General features: G+C 40.0%; 1 pseudogene; it reads left to right on the forward strand.

Moving 5' to 3' along the window:
* Window positions 1-13,210: 13,210 nt before the first annotated feature.
* On the forward strand, window positions 13,211-15,402 carry LOC140525691 (copine-2 pseudogene; annotated as a pseudogene).
* The last annotated feature ends 1,660 nt before the right edge of the window (window positions 15,403-17,062 follow it).

The following is a 17,062-nucleotide window of genomic DNA, read 5'->3' on the forward strand; positions in this document are numbered from 1 at the left end:
ATGAAAGGCTAGAGAAATTGAGTCATTAAAAAACTGGTTCTGTTACACCCACCTTCAAGGATCTCACATTCCAATAGGGAGGACAACACATAAAAAAGAAACCTAAAAAAAAAAAAAAAGAAATCTAAAAAGGGGAAGAAAGCTACCCATGTAAGGACATGGTGGAGAAAGAATTCTGGAGAGTCAAGAGCAGAGCAGAGTTCAGAGGAATAAAAGAATGGCTAGCTTGGGCTTCTTCCTAAAATTCCAGAAGGAACTCACCATCAGAGGAAGAGGCCAAAGGAAGAGGGAGATTTTCCAGCATCAGAAAACTGCAAGGAAAGAGGAATCTTTCTGAATGAGAAGGCTACTGGGAGTTGTTGGAGAAAGAAGTCCAGAGAGGAATGAGGTTAATGACTGGAGTGGGCCAAGAAGTTTTCCAGACCATACTTCAAGCTTGCTGAATTCTCAATTAGGTTCATAGAAAAATGTGCATTCTAGATGACAGTAAGAAACAAGAGACATTGGGGTAGATGGAGAGGAAAATCAATTTCCCCCAGCTCACTAACCTATTACACAATAGTTGTCAGTCTTGTTAACTCTGAATCTTCAATTCTTATGGCTCCTGGTCCCTGTCTTGAGTCTAGGATTGGAGCCACTGCTCATGACATTCATGACTTAACAGAAAAAAGAGGGACAGAAGATAAGAGTTACAAAGCAATAACACCAAAACTGCTTAGAAGATCAAACTCAAAATAAACTTTTTAGAAGCTTGAATTCCAGGCGCAAAAGGGGGTTGGGGGTGGGGAAGAGGGGGCTGAAAAAAGAACAAGCATTTATTAAAAGCCTACTAAGTGCCAGGCACTGTACCAAGATATTATCCCTTTTTTTCAGAGGTTAAAAAAGGATTAAAATAAATCATAAATGAAAGAATAAAAGTTTAGAGTAGACAAAATTTTGAAAAGAATGAAGGAAAAAAAATCCTTTGTAAAAAAAGGCACAGAAAATTAAATACAAAAGCTAACAAACAAAACAAATTGAAGAGGAGGAAAAGTGGCAGTTTTCCTCAACTGCTTAACTGAAAGAAAAAAAGAGAATTAGATAATTAAATAAAAGGAAGAAAGAAAATGGAATGTTAGATAAAACTCCAAAACCAGGGAAAGGAGTGACAAAGGGGAGAGAGGAGTAAGGAAGAGGGGAAGAAAACAGGTGGGAATAGGGTTACCTTCACATAGATTAAGCTAAAAAAAAAACCGGAGACAAATACAGAAGACAGAAAAAAGGCCTAATTCATAGACTTTTACCCTTTCTTTTCCTTTAAATCCTTTGTGATCCTTCCTCCATTGTTTTGTTGAGGAATGATCTCCCCTAATCTACCCTCAGTCTTATTAACCTCATGCATTTCTGCACCAAACTCCGTGTATTCTTTTTCCTTTTGACCAGTTCATATGAAACAGAAGTTTGTCTCCCAGTCCCCTCCTCCTCCCCTGTTTAATAGTGCACCCCAGTTATGTGAGATAACCCAAGCCTAACTCTCCTTCCACCATCCCACTTTACTCCCTACACACAGATGTGAAACTGACCAGTGAAAGGCCAAAGCCTCTGTTTCTTAGGGCCATGACCTGGGGTGGGGGTGGGGGGAAGGTAAGTGGGCCTGAGGCCCTGTCCTACTAAAAGAGAGGAGAGGAAAAGAGAGAAGAGGAGGGGAAAGGAGGGAAGAGGAAGGGAAGAGAAGGGTGATACAGACAGACTGCTCCAATCACATAATTTTAAAGACATAGACAGTTCTGGTTACACAGCCAAGTCAAAGAGCCTCCCAACCACATGGTTGGTCAACCAATATATCTACACATGTGGCAGTCCTCCTCTTCTAAGTACTCCCACCTAGATGACGCCATTTTAGGTGATTATAGTTGTGTTGTTCCAGTATTTCCAAGGCAGCTCGAGCTGGGGATCTGCAAACTTTTAGTAATCCAGAGCAAAATGAATCCAGAGCAAAGTATGAGTTCTGTCTTCTTGGTGTGAACTCTGTAATCTCTGCTCCTGGGTTTGGGTCTGAGCAATGGACTTGTCTTGGTTGGAATTCAGTACCACTCCAGTCTTCTGGAACGCTCTGGAAGGACAATGGATCACTCAATAAATATTTATTAAGTCCTTACTAAGTGTTTGGCACCTAGCTAAGACTCAGGGGTACAAAGAAAAGCAAAAGACAGTGTCTTACCTCACAGAACTTATATTCTAATGGGGGAAAATAGAACACAAAAGAAAGTTAAAAGGAGGGGGAGGGAGAGATAGAGAAAGGAGGGGTATGGTAGAGAAACTCATAGTAGTTTGAAAGGAAGGAGAGAAATGAAAGTTCCCCTTTATTCTAGAATTCTTGCCTTGGTTATTCTGCTAGAGGCTTCAGAGTAGGTTGGGGGGCCTCTAAAACTGAGACCCTACTCAGCTCCCAGGGTTGGAGTCACATTACTGTAAACAGTTAGACTAGACAGTGGCTACATGGTTGGACCTGGAGTTAAAAAAGACATGAGTTCAAACCTAGCCTCAGATGCTTATTAGTTGTGTGACCCTGGTCAAGACAAAGTCTTTTTGCTTCTATTTCCTTAACTGTAAAATGAGGGTAATAATAGCATGTATCTTATAGGGTTGTTTCAAGGATCAAATGAGATGATATTTGAAAAGTGCTTATTACAATACATGATGTATAGGAGGTTCTGTATAAATGTTTGTAGTAGTGGTAGCAGTTGTAGTTGCAGTATTCCATCAGTATACAGCATAGGGCTAATTACCACTGCCAATTCTGAGCACAAGAACCCTTCTGAGGATGCCCAGTGGATCTGGGGCCTGCCACTGGGTAATGAGTGACAGAGCTGCCAGTTGGCACCTGTTTAGAACCATTCATTTGCCTCTTGGCACTAGGTCAGATCCCATTTTATGGAGTCTGGAACCTCCTCTGACCAACCTGGGCTCAAGCAAATCACCATCGGGTGCACAATTCAGATAGTAAACTCATTCAGTGATTAAGACTGACCAGTGATCTTTCTATAGGTTTAAGGAAGATAGCCCTTGACAAACATAGACTGGTAGCTCAAGCAAAGTGCCATCTGGTGAGCAAATCAGGTATTGAGCCCTTTCATTCTATAATTAAAAGGGAGAAGATGTGTTTTTATAGTTTTAAGGAAGATAGCACTTGAGCCATAGCCAAACCCAAAGGGGCCCAGCTAGGAGATCTGGATCATCACAAGTGTTACATGTGAAAAAAATGTTTTGTAAACCTTAATGTGCTGTGTCCTTCTGACAATGTAGTTCTGAAATGTAGAAGAGCTATCAAAACTGAAGAAAGAGATTTGGAAGAATGTACTTCACACATATCATTTAAGTTTAAATTAAAGTCAAATCACATTTCAAAGGAGGTTGCAGAAAGAGACAATATACCTATTCTCTGAAGAGATGAGGGTGAGGGACTGAATGTGGAGGCAACAAAGGGGACAGAAAATAGACAGTTGGAGGGACAAAGGTAACTGATGCCAGGAGGGTTTTCTACTATTTTCTATAGTAATAGCAAGTGTGGAAGCATATTTGAAAGATTTTTTTTAATTTTTATAGAATTTTGTTTTTTCCAATTATACCTAAAGATAGTTTTCAACATTCATTTTTTATAAGATTTTGAGTTCCAAATTTTTCTGCCTCCTCCCCCTCCCTCTTTCCAAGATGGCAAGCAATTTGATATAGGTACTGTTGACCTGAAAGTTTGGTTAAAAGAGACAAACAGGCTAAATTCATATTGCTTATTCCCTGAAAGATAGCAGTTACATGATCATGGAGCTGGAAGGAAACTTCTGACTGTCTGATACAAGAATGATCAGGCTTAAATCTGTTTTAGGACAATCCCAGTCTCTCAACTGAACAAATTGTAAACACAGTGAGAAAAGACAATTAACAAAGCAATGTCAGTTGGAATTTATAATTCCAGGATATCTAAGTTTCATCTATATAGCCTATGTCTCTGAGATACAAAATAAGAAAAAATCCCACCATTCTATTTGCAGGCATCTGATCATAAACAGGTCTTTGAAATTGCTGACACAGAAATGGGCATTTTTAGAGCAAAACAAAGCAGTCTGATTGATTAGTTCAGGCTGTGGTCCTTATTAAAGTCCAAAAATGATATTAAATGTTATCATTTCCTCCTTTTTGTAAAATGCAAGCTGAAGCCTTCACCTATAGACCAAGGAAGGTATGGAAAAACCTCTCTCTTCTTCTGAGGGATGGAGGGGTTTCTAAAAACCTTATCTAGGTGGATTCAGGTTTTTTTTAACTGCTTTCTGAAATAAGGGCCACCAAAGATAAGGTTGAATTCTTTGTCAGACTCATTGGGTGAGTGGGGAGATGGGAGAAGGAGTTACTCTTTCCCTGTGGTTGCACATCCCCAGAGATGGGCAGCCACTGCAAAGCAATTGTGAACAAGCAAAAGTAGTAGGCTGAAAGGAGGATCAAGGTAGGTAGCATAATGCTACCAAAGATATAAGTAACCAGTCCTGGATATGTAAGGGGCTCAAATAGGGAGGGAGCTGTTCTTCAGACAGATCTGGTCCAGACTCTTGGGAAACCTGTCCATGCCTGATGTCATCTTTTTCAGGACCCTTCGAAATTGAAGGACAAGGTTTCCTATGGGCTCACCTGTCCACTCAGGAGCAAGGGCAGTCTTTAGATGTGATAGCTGGATCCAAGGGTTCATATAGTCAGAAAGACCTGGCAGGGGCTCCCAGAAAACATATGATTTGATAATTGAGAGGAAGCAGCACTACATAGCAAATATGGCTAAAGGCACATAGAAATGGTTCAGTTTCCTAACCATGCAGGGCTAGATTCAAACAACACAATAAAGTTTTTCTCACAATTCACAAAATTGCATTTTTACATTGTCAGGTACAGATTAAACTTAGATGGTTCACAACAGAATAGTTTTGAGAAGGGGATTTACAAGATAAACAAGAAAAATTAAACATGAACTATACGAATCAATGCAACCAGTGTTTGCTAACATTAAGTTCCTTGTATCCCAATAATCCATTCTTAATGTCTATTTAAGCATCACTTTTTGAATCCCAGATGTCTCATGTAGTTATCTGATCCCTAGATATTCTTTCTTTGACAATAGGTTTTATTCTTGGGACAATTCTAAAAGGGAGTTCTGCTTCTCTTGTTCAGATCTAGAAATTTCCAGATAATTCTGACTTAGTATAAATTAGTACAGTCACTTAAATTTGGTTCTCCATGTTTGAAACTCAGAAAATTTCAGTTTATATATCATGTGTTGTTCTATCCTTACCTAAATCCTGTACCTGGTACAAGAATCTTTTAAAATGTAAGGGTTCAACCATAAAATGAGTTCACCTGCCTTTAAATCATCAACCAGATACTTTGATATAGAAGAAATAATTTCATTTTTACTTCTATCTTATACAATTTTTTTTGCAAAAATTCAAATTTGAGATCTCATTACCAAGACATGATAAATTTTGGAAGACAATCATATACATTTGTATATAATTCTTAGAGGAATCAATCTGGTCCTGTTGCTTTTCCTCAAAATTTACTATCCTATTTAATTAGACATCTATCACATTACATCTTTGTCTTATTGCCTGGTCTAATCATTTCCTCCGTTGAAGGATGTTATCCCTGCTTTTGTTTATTTGGCCATAAATATAGGTTGAAAAATATAAGCTATTTATTCTTACACTCCATTACAGTAACTCAGAGATGTTCCAGTTTCCATCTATTATTTAAAAGACTTAGTACTGTTCTTACAGAACTTCTTGATTTTAGAAATTTGCTTTAAAAAAAAGGAAAAAGAGGGACAATATCATATATCTTAACAGAAGAAAAGGATTTCCTTAGATCTGTCTGATTCCAGGAATGAGTCGTATCTGATAGTCAATCATGTAACTACTAGGTGGTGAAAGCAGGATTTAAGAGTAATCAAGTGGGGAATTTCCTCTTTCAGAAAGGAAATAGCACATTTGGGAAATAAAGTTAGGAAGATCCTACCTAGACCATGTCCAACGTCATCTTCAAAACCTTCCTAGGCATTCACCTTTAGCACTCCTTAGCCTGCAGTACATGTCAATTGGGCTTATGATATTTTAGACAACTATTCCTGTAATCAGAGCTTAAAACAATAGTAAATTGCTGTCCCATAAAGCCTTAAATAGCAAATAAATATTGGCTGATATCCTTCAAATGGGACCATCTCAAATTTGGTTGAGCTATTAATTATCAAATTAAGTTACATAATTTTCCTGTCTTCTTAAAATACTTCCTCATACTCTCTAAATAGATTTAAGCCATCTGTAACTGATACAAAGGTATCCTAATCAACCATCTAGAGACAGGAGGGGTTTAAATAACCCCCATTTTTCCCCAAACCTTCTTATCTACCTTCCCTACTTTCATTCAGACCTTTATTTATCTTTTCAAATCTCTCAATCCCATTATTCAGATTATTCAGCTTTCCTTTACATTTTAACCATAAGAGAAGATAACTCATAAGTTATTACTTTTTACTAACATAACTGTTTATATGGGAATCCCATTCTAATTTAAACAAAGCAAAGAGGTTAATAGCTAACCGCACAGCTGAATGGATTTTATGTCCTTGTTTCACAAGCTTGTTTATATTCTTTCTTAATTATTTTCACTCTGAAAAAATGAGATACTTCAGGATTTGAATCTTATACATATGACACGTTCAAACATTAATTTCACTCTTGCTTAGGTCATGGAATAACTACAAATTCAGATCAAAACAGCAAGATATCTTCTGCTTTATAGCTCATCACATTAATTTAGCAATAAATTATCTTAAAAATTTAGCAAGTCTTCTAAAAATTACATAAGATTTTTCAAAACATTTCTTCTAAAAGTATTTCCCCTTCTTTAGAAATTTATTTTGATATTCACTAAACTTTTATGAAGAAAATTAGTTGAGAACTTTTCTGATGTTCACTAAACTTTTATGAAGAAAAATTAGTTGGGAACTTTTCAAATGATATTAAATTCCATTCCATTAAAGCAAGAATAAACCTTTAAAATTAAAATTCATTAAACCATGTTGGTGTAAAGTAACACAAATTCATGAAGTATTATAACAATACTAAATTCTTAATTATTACAGAATTCCTAGATATTACAAAGTTCCTTAGTCAAAAGATGTTTGTAATGGTGAGGAGATTTAGTTTCTATAAGTCAAGAAGGACATATCCAATTAATTTAACCTTATCACAATAACAACATTTCCTTAAATATATCACTATAAATTAAGTATATTCTGGCATTTTATGTAGATAGTTCATAAACCTTCAAATTAACATACATAAACATATCTTTTAGATGAAACAGACTTGAAAATCACATTCCTTCTTCTCTTTTTAAATTTTTTTAAGGATTCTCATTTGCTCAATAGGAATTCTATGGCACAGAAACTTTTGCAGTTTCTAAGAACTTTAAGTCAGTGCATTTCTAAATTGCCTTACATAATATGTAGAAACTATAAAGTTAAACCACAATTTTTTTAAATAATAGCCAAGATTTCAAATGGAAATATCTGCTATCATAGTAAATATCAAATTATCTAATTTTATCGCATCCTTTTAAAATCCTAATTCATATACAACAAGATTCAAATTAAAACTGATTTAACAACATTTCTACCTCACAATGGCATCCCAAATTTCACAATCTAAGAGAATTTAGAAATAAAATCTTAGAAATACAATTGTAACACAAACAATAAATTTTAAATGACATCAATTGCATTTCCAGATTATCACATGTAGAAATTATTCATCTTATTACTTTTGGCATTCAAAAACCACTTCAAAATTATCAATTACAGGGCGGAGCCAAGATGGCGGAGTAGAAAGACGCACATACACATAGCTCCGAACCCATAACCCATAGAATGGCTACAAGGAAGTAATTCACAGCGAATTCTGCACCCAGAGGCCAGGGAACATTGGAGCGAGGGAGATTTCTGTTCCAGAGAGACCTGCAAACCTCTCGTGGGGGGTCCTTCGCGCTGCGGACTGGGCGCCGGGACTGGGAGCAGAGGGCAGCCCTGCCGCGGCCGCAGCACCGAGAGGAAAAGATCCGAGCGGGCTTCAGGGACAGCATCTCCAGTGGCCACGCGGGTCCCTCCACCCACAGAGGGACCTGCAAACCTCTCGCAAAAGGTCTGTCGCGCTGCAGACGCGGAGCCCAGCCCAGACCTGCTGTGGCCGCGGCCGCGGCACCGAGAGAAACAGATCCGAGCAGGCTTCAGGGACAGGATCTCCAGCAGCCGCACAAGTCCCTCCACCCACAGGTGACGGGGGTTGGTGAGAGAGTCTCTTTGGAGGGTAGAGAGGGGAGTGGGGTGCCCCCATAATTCAGGCCCCCCCGGGAGGTAGAAGCTGAGAGGCGGCTGCAGACAGGGGCTCCCCAAGCAGGCGGGAGCCTGGATCCATTGTGGAAGGTCTGTGCATAAACCCCCTGAGGGAACTGAGCCTGAGAGGTGGCCCTGCCCCGACCTCAGCACCTGAACATAATCTCATACTGAATAGCAGCCCTGCCCCCGCCAAAAGCCCTAAGGCTGGAAGCAGCATTTGAATCTCAGACCCCAAACACTGGCTGGGAGGATCAGGAGGTGAGGTGGGTGTGAGGAGAATATTCAGAGGTCAAGTCACAGGCTGGGAAAATGCCCAGAAAAGGGAAAAGAAATAAGACCATAGAAGGTTACTTTCTTGGCGAACAGGCATTTCCTCCCTTCCTTTCTGATGAGGAAGAACAATGCTTACCATCAGGCAAAGACACAGAAATCAAGGCTTCTGTGTCCCAGCCCACCCAATGGGCTCAGGCCATGGAAGAGCTCCAAAAGAATTTTGAAAATCAAGTTAGAGAGGTGGAGGAAAAACTGGGAAGAGAAATGAGAGAGATGAAAGAAAAGCATGAAAAGCAGATCAGCTCCCTGCTAAAGGAGACCCAAAAAAATGTTGAAGAAATTAACACCTTGAAAACTAGCCTAATTCAATTGGCAAAAGAGGTTCAAAAAGCCAATGAGGAGAAGAATGCTTTCAAAAGCAGAATTAGCCAAATGGAAAAGGAGATTCAAAAGCTCACTGAAGAAAATAGTTCTTTCAAAACTAGAATGGCACGGATGGAGGCTAAGGACTTTGTGAGAAAGCATGATATCACAATACAAAACCAAAAGAATGGAAAAATGGAAGATAATGTGAAATATCTCATTGGAAAAACAACTGACCTGGAAAATAGATCCAGGAGAGACAATTTAAAAATTTTGGGACTACCTGAAAGCCATGATCAAAAGAAGAGCCTAGACATCATCTTTCATGAAATTATCAAGGAAAACTGCCCTGAGATTCTAGAACCAGAGGGCAAAATAAATATTTAAGGAATCCACAGAACACCGCATGAAAGAGATCCAAAAAGAGAAACTCCTAGGAACATTGTGGCCAAATTCCAGAGTTCCCAGGTCAAGGAGAAAATATTGCAAGCAGCTAGAAAGAAACAATTCAAGTATTGTGGAAATACAATCAGGATAACACAAGATCTAGCAGCTTCTACATTAATGGATCGAAGGGCATGGAATAGGATATTCCAGAAGTCAAAGGAACTAGGACTAAAACCAAGAATCACCTACCCAGAAAAACTGAGTATAATGCTTCAGGGGAAAAAATGGTCTTTCAATGAAATAGAGGATTTTCAAGCATTCTTGATGAAAAGACCAGAGCTGAAAAGAAAATTTGACTTTCAAACACAAGAATGAAGAGAAGCATGAAAAGGTGAACAGCAAAGAGAAGTCATAAGGGACTTACTAAAGTTGAACTGTTTACATTCCTACATGGAAAGACAATATTTGTAACTCTTGAAACATTTCAGTATCTGGGTACTGGGTGGGATTACACACACACACATGCACACACGCACACATACATAGAGACAGAGTGCACAGAGTGAATTGAAGAGGATGGGATCATATCTTAAAAAAAATGAATGAAATCAAGCAGTGAGAGAGAAATATATTGGGAGGAGAAAGGGAGAAATTGAATGGGGCAAATTATCTCTCATAAAAGAGGCAAGCAAAAGACTCATTAGTGGAGGGATAAAGAGGGGAGGTGAGAGAAAAACATGAAGTCTACTCTCATCACATTCCACTAAAGGAAAGAATAAAATGCACACTCATTCTGGTAGGAAAACCTATCTCACAATACAGGAAAGTGGGGGATAAGGGGACAAGCAAGGTGGGGGGGATGATAGAAGGGAGGGCATGGGGAGGAGAGTGCAATTCAAGGTCGACACTCATGGGGAGGGATAGGATCAAAAGAGAATAGAAGTAATGGGGGACAGGATAGGATGGAGGGAAATATAGTTAGTCCTATACAACACAACTATTATGGAAGTCATTTGCAAAACTACACAGATTTGGCCTATATTGAATTGCATGCTTTCCAAAGGGAAGGGGTGGAGAGGGAGGGAGGTAAAGAAGTAGGAACTCAAAGTGTTAGGATCAACTGTAATGTTCTTACCACTAGGAAATAAGAAATACAGGTAAAGGGGTATAGAAAGCTATCTGGCCCTAAAGGACAAAAGAGAAGATGGAGACAAGGGCAGGGATGATAGAAGAGAGAGCAGATTGGTCACAGGGGCAATTAGAATGCTTGGTGTTTGGGGGGGAAGGGGAGAAAAGGGGAGAAAATTTGTAACCCAAAATTTTGTGAAAATGAATGTTAAAAGTTAAATAAATAAATTTAATTATTAAAAAAAAATGAATTACCACTGTTAAAACATTGAATAAAAGGTCACAATGAAAAAAAAATTATCAATTACATTAAATTAGAGAGAGAGATAATAATAAAATTGTATATAAGTTTGCCAGCCATTATGGTAAGCATTTTACAATCATTATATCATTTTGATCCCATAACAACAGCCATTATTATTTTTCCCTTTACAAATCGGGAAACGGCTCAAACAGAGATAAAATATATTTTTTGCAATTGGAACAGAGAAATGTGGAGTTTATGAACAGCAGAGAGGCCAGTGTACCAGTGGTGATAATTCTTGGAGGCAGGGTTTAGGGAATGCTCTCCACAGGCCTGATTCATCCATCTCTCCCTTCCTCTACAGTTGCAGAATTTACTAAGCCTGGGACAGTTTCTAGCTGCTGGGACAGGGTGGGCAGAATGTATAGGACCTAGGTGATATTTCCAAGCTTTACCTAAAAGGGTGGGCTACAAGGTGCCCAGTGGCACAGGACTGTTAGAATCCCTGCCAGTCTTCGAATTACTGCCCCTACACTTCTCGTGCATTCTCTTCTCTATAATTTGATCTGGGATGAGAGGGGTTAACATGGACCCTTGTGGCTGTTAAAAATCCCTATTCTGAGATACCCTCTTAACTCTTGGGGAGGGAGTGGGCAATGCTAAGTGATCAGGATTGGAAGGGGGTGTATTAGCAAGGTGAGCTCCTAGAGTTACATATAGTCTCAGGAACTTCTTTTCCAGTAAGTCAAATGATCAGTTTCCAAACTTTTTAATGATTAATTCCAGATTCTGTTAAAATGTTTTCAGCTGTCTCTAATTTTCATTGTAATTCCAGGTTGGCCAGACCAGAACAAGGAAAAGTCTTAAAGTTTTGTTTGTTTCCCTAGCTGCAGACCTTAGAAGTCTCTGGCTGTCTGCATTTAAAATCTTATAAGATAACAGACTCATTCACAGCACACATAATACAGACAGACACATGCTGACAGACAAATTGACAATTAATGACAGGACAAATGCAAACAGAGCTCACAATTAACAACAGAACAGTGAGAGGGGGAATCAAAAGGCGTGGGGAACCTTGGTGCCCAGAAGTTTCTGACTCACTGCCTTAAAGGGATAGGCCCATGGGAATAGGTTCAGGCCTCTTGTCTGTAGGTGGATTATAACTGTCCTCCTCAAGATCAGAGCCCTTAAGGAAAGGAGAGATGGAGGGAGGAGGAGGCAACAGAGGATGAATAAAGTTATCCTCTTCAGGACTAGAACAGGTAAGGGGAGGCAAGCAAGGAGGAGATAATGGCAAAGTTTAGTCATCCCCCCCAGATCAAAGCCTTCAAGGGAAGGGGGAGGAAGGAAGGAGGTGAGGAATAAGGCAGAGGGAGTGAAGAGGAAGGATAGGCTGGGGCCCTTGGGGAAGAGGAAGGTGGAATAAAGGGAGTTAACCAATACTTAGCTAGTGCTGAAGAAGTTTGGGAGCCTTGAGGGAAGAGACCCCTGCCTTTTGCTCTTTCTCAGCCATTTCAGCAGGCCTAAGATGCAACATTCCCACTGCTGGTTAGATGTTTTGTTGGCCTTTAAACTTAATTTGGTTTTAAGATAAAGTAACTTTGATTGGTCCAAAAGAGCCCTATCTTGGCCAACCTAATTTAGGACTATCTTTAGTTAGCTGACACTAGTGCTAGCAACACTTGTGCTAATTTTTCTGAAGATTTATCGTCAAAGGAGATCTAAGTAATGCAAAGCGATTTAATGAGAATTGGTCCCCTCCCCAAAACTAGCTTAAAGGGAATTTGAAGACTTCAGCCAAACTAGTGGGTCCTTTGGAAGCTGAGAATAGAAGAATTTACCCAACTCCATCAAGGTTAAGACTCCAGGAAAAATGAATCCTGAGGCTCCTGAGTCTTTTGACCTTGGTGAGGTGGGGAGATGTTCTCTCTGAGTCCATCAGTTCCTGTCACAGCACCATACTGTTGACCTGAAAGTCTAGTAAAAGAGGCAAACAGGCTAAATTCATATTGTTTATTCCCTTAAAGCTAGCAATTACATGACCATGGAGCCAGAAGGAAACTTCTGATTGTCTGATACAAGAATGACCAGGCTTAAATCTGTTTTAGGACAATCTCAGGATGTCTGTGTCCCTCAGATTTGTGGTCTCTATATGTGTTTAACTATACCATGAGAAAGGAATTTTCTTAGTTGAATAAGTTGTAAATACAGTGAGACAAGTCAATTAACAAAGTAGTGTCAGTTAGAATTTATGTTTCCAGGATATCTGAGTTTCCTCTATGTAGCATTTGTCTCTGTGATACAAGATAAGAAAAAATCGACCGCCCGGCCCAGGAGAGGAGGACCGGACCCGGAGCTGGAGCAGGACTGGGGCTGGAACTAAGAGGCTGAGCGGTCATGTGGGTTGCAGCTTGAGCCCTGTCCTGGGCTAGAGCTGTGGCCGGGAGTCCCGCGCCCGGAGGGAACGATCCCCTCGGGGATGCCCCAGAGGTACCGGTTAGGGGTTGCGGCGATTACTCGGTGAGGCGGGGGTAGCACCCCGGACCTACGGCGTCTGCAGTGGGTATCTGGGAGCCCAGAACCGAGGAGCGATTGTCAGGAACCACTGTTGCCCCCAGCAGTCATGGCCTACACAATGGGTGCCAGCTCCCCTGCAGGGCCCATTGGGTCCCAGTACTGTGTATGCAAGGTGGAACTCTCTGTCTGTGGCCAAAACCTGTTGGACCGAGATGTCACCTCCAAATCTGACCCCTTCTGTGTTTTATTCACTGAGAACAATGGCAAATGGTATGAGTTTGACAGGACAGAAACTGCTATCAACAATTTGAACCCAGCATTTTCTAAGAAGTTTGTCATTGACTATCACTTTGAGGAAGTACAGAAACTCAAGTTTGCCCTATTTGATCAGGACAAGTCGAGTCTGCAGTTGGATGAGCATGATTTCCTGGGCCAGTTCTCCTGTACTTTGGGCATGATTGTCTCCAGCAAGAAAATCACCCGGCCCCTGGTCTTGGTGAACGAGAAGCCAGCAGGGAAGGGCCTGATCACGATCACTGCCCAGGAACTATCAGACAACCGAGTCATCACGCTGAGCATGGCAGGCAGGAAACTGGACAAGAAGGACCTCTTTGGGAAATCAGATCCATTTCTAGAGTTTTATAAGCCAGGAGATGATGGCAAATGGATGCTTGTTCACCGGACAGAGGTGATAAAGTACACTCTGGATCCTGTGTGGAAGCCATTTACTGTGCCTTTGGTGTCGCTATGTGATGGAGACTTGGAGAAGCCTATTCAGGTCATGTGCTATGACTATGATAATGATGGTGGCCATGACTTCATCGGTGAGTTCCAGACTTCAGTGGTGAAGATGTGTGAGGCCCGAGATGGTGTTCCGCTAGAGGTAGAATGTATCAACCCTAAAAAACAAAGGAAGAAGAAGAATTATAAGAACTCAGGCATCATCATTATCCGTTCTTGTAAGATAACCCGGGACTATTCTTCCCTAGATTATATCCTTGGAGGATGCCAACTTATGTTCACTGTTGGAATAGACTTCACAGCCTCTAATGGGAACCCCCGCGATCCCTCCTCCTTGCACTACATCAACCCCATGGGCATCAATGAATACCTGTCAGCCATCTGGGCTGTTGGACAGATTATTCAGGATTATGACACGGATAAAATGTTCCTGGCTTTGGGATTTGGCGCCCAGTTACCCCCAAACTGGAAGGTTTCTCATGAGTTTGCTATCAACTTCAACCCCACCAACACTTTCTGCTCAGGTGTGGATGGCATTGCCCAGGCATATTCAGCTTGCCTACCCCATATTCGCTTCTGTGGACCTACTAACTTCTCCCCCATCGTCAATCATGTAGCTCGTTTTGCTGCTCATGCTACAGAATAACAGTCAGCCATGCTTCATTTTACAGATGTGGAAACTGAGTGTCTTAAAAATTAAGGAAGGAAGATGAACACCAAAGAAGAAGAGGAGGAGTTGCCCAACTTAGTCAAAGCTGAGATAAACCTGATGCTTCCTGTCCCAGAATTCACCCCTATCTATTTGGGATTTAGAGAACAGAATTTTGGATAAGTCCAAGAAAACAAATGGTCCGCCTCCTGGCAGGATTATATCTAACCTATTCTCAATAAAAACTGTGTGTGCCCTGTTCTCTAAGGAAAAAAGGGCTCCCCCAAGCTGCTTATGGATACATTTCATCAAGCCCTTGCTAGCCACAAATATTTTCTTGTCCAACCTAAGTCCTCCTTGCTGCACTTATCTTACACCTTCCTCTTTCCAAATAAAACAGTTCTTGGTTTGAAAAAAAAAAAAAGAAGAAAAAAAGAAAAAATCCCACCACTCTGGTTGCAGGTGTCCTGTCATAAACAGGTCTTTGAAATTGTGGACACAGAAAAAGGCATTTTTAGAGCAAAGCAAAGCAGTCTGATTGATTAGTTCAGGCCTTGGGCCTTTATTAAAGCCCCAAAATGATATTAAATGTTATCACTCTACACAGCAATCATGTTAAACATATTTCTACATTAGTCATGTTGTGAAAGAAGAAACAAGACAAAAGGGGAAAGCCACAAAGAAAAAAAAAACAGAAAAAGTGAAAATATTATGCTTTGATCTGCATTCGGACTCCATAGTTCTTTCTCTGGCTGTGGATAGCATTTTCAATTATGGTCTAAAAGATGTTGGCTTTTTAAATAAAAATGAAAATATTAAGAAATGTTTTCTCTGGTCTAAAAAGCCCTTTCCTTAGAAAGTTTCCTTGAAAAAAGTAAAAGATAGATTGAGGCCAAAAGGGAAGGCAATGGTTTAAAGATGGCAACTGGTTTGAACAAAGGTGGCCTCTTGTGCTCTTTATTGCTAAGGAAAGGTCCTCTATTCCATCTGAAGGAAAGCCCCTTCTTATGTTATTCAGAAGATATTCTCAACACTTCTCACCGATTCCTAGAGGAGGGTGGTCAAGGAAGGAATCAGAGAGTGATTTTATTACTCAACTGTTCTGGAAAGTCAACCCCAGACTGAATTTTTACAAATTGTGATTTTCTTCTTGAAGATTTCTATAAATGTTGCCTAAAATTTCTTGGGATGGTGACACATATTGGAGAGAATGGGAAAACCTTGGTAGTCTGGATAGCTTTAAACTAGAGGTGCTTGGATATTAGATGAATACATTTAATAGCATTTAATAGTTTGGCAGATTTGTACTTAAAATACCTAACATAGTAATATTTTTCTTTTATATTAGTATGAACATAGTATTTTTACCTTTACCAAGTTCTTTACATCCACTATTTCATTTGATTCTCCTAATAATCCCCATTTTACAAAAGAGGAAACTGAGGCTGAAAGATTAAGTGACAAACTCAGAGTCACCCAGCTAAGTATCTAAGGTAGAATTTGAACTCATGTCTTCCAGATTTCAAGTTCAACACTATAGCCACTGTGTCACCTAGCTGCCGGCAGGTAGTCAGCATGTTAGAATTTTTTAAGAGGTCAGCAAGAAGAGGGAGGACTCCGAAGCTGTCACTAAATTTGGCATTTAGGAGGTAAGTCTAGACAACAGACAAAGTAGTTCAGGCAGTAGACAATGAGAAAGTGGAAACAGCGTGAAGACAACTCTTCAAAGAGGGAAAGAGAAATGGGGCAATAGCTGAATAGGGTAGAAGGAACAAGGGAAGGTGATTTATTTTTTTTATTTAAAATCTTTTTATTATTACATTTATTTTTTTAGAATTATGGAAAAACCAAGTATGTCGATAGGCGCTTTAGGAAGGAGCCAGTGAGGAGGAGAGATGGAAGATCTATGAAATCTCTTCTATCCTATCCTGGCTAACACCTAGACTTTCACAGTAGTATTCAGATCTCTCCCAATTCTCAATTCCTACCCAGTCTAGTCCCCTGATTCAATCAGCCAAACATTTACCAAGTTCCTACTATGTGCCAAGCATTATGCTAATTTCTGGGAATACAAAAAAAAAAGGTAAAAGAGAGTGCCAATTCATAGTCTGACTGGGGAGACAACAAGTGAACAACTATGTACAAAAACTATATACAGGATAAATTTGGAATAATCCAGCAGAGGGAAGGCATTAGAATTAAGAGAGATCAAGAAAGACTTTCTGTAGAATATGGAATTTTAGCTGGAGGGAGGTTAGGGAAGCCAAGAGGTGGAGATGAGGAGAATCATGTAGGCATGGGGGACAGCCAGTGAAAACTCTCATAGTGGAGAGAGGGAGTGCCTTGT

This window comes from Notamacropus eugenii, chromosome 2, assembly GCF_028372415.1.
Source record: "Notamacropus eugenii isolate mMacEug1 chromosome 2, mMacEug1.pri_v2, whole genome shotgun sequence".
NCBI classification, from domain to species: domain Eukaryota; kingdom Metazoa; phylum Chordata; class Mammalia; order Diprotodontia; family Macropodidae; genus Notamacropus; species Notamacropus eugenii.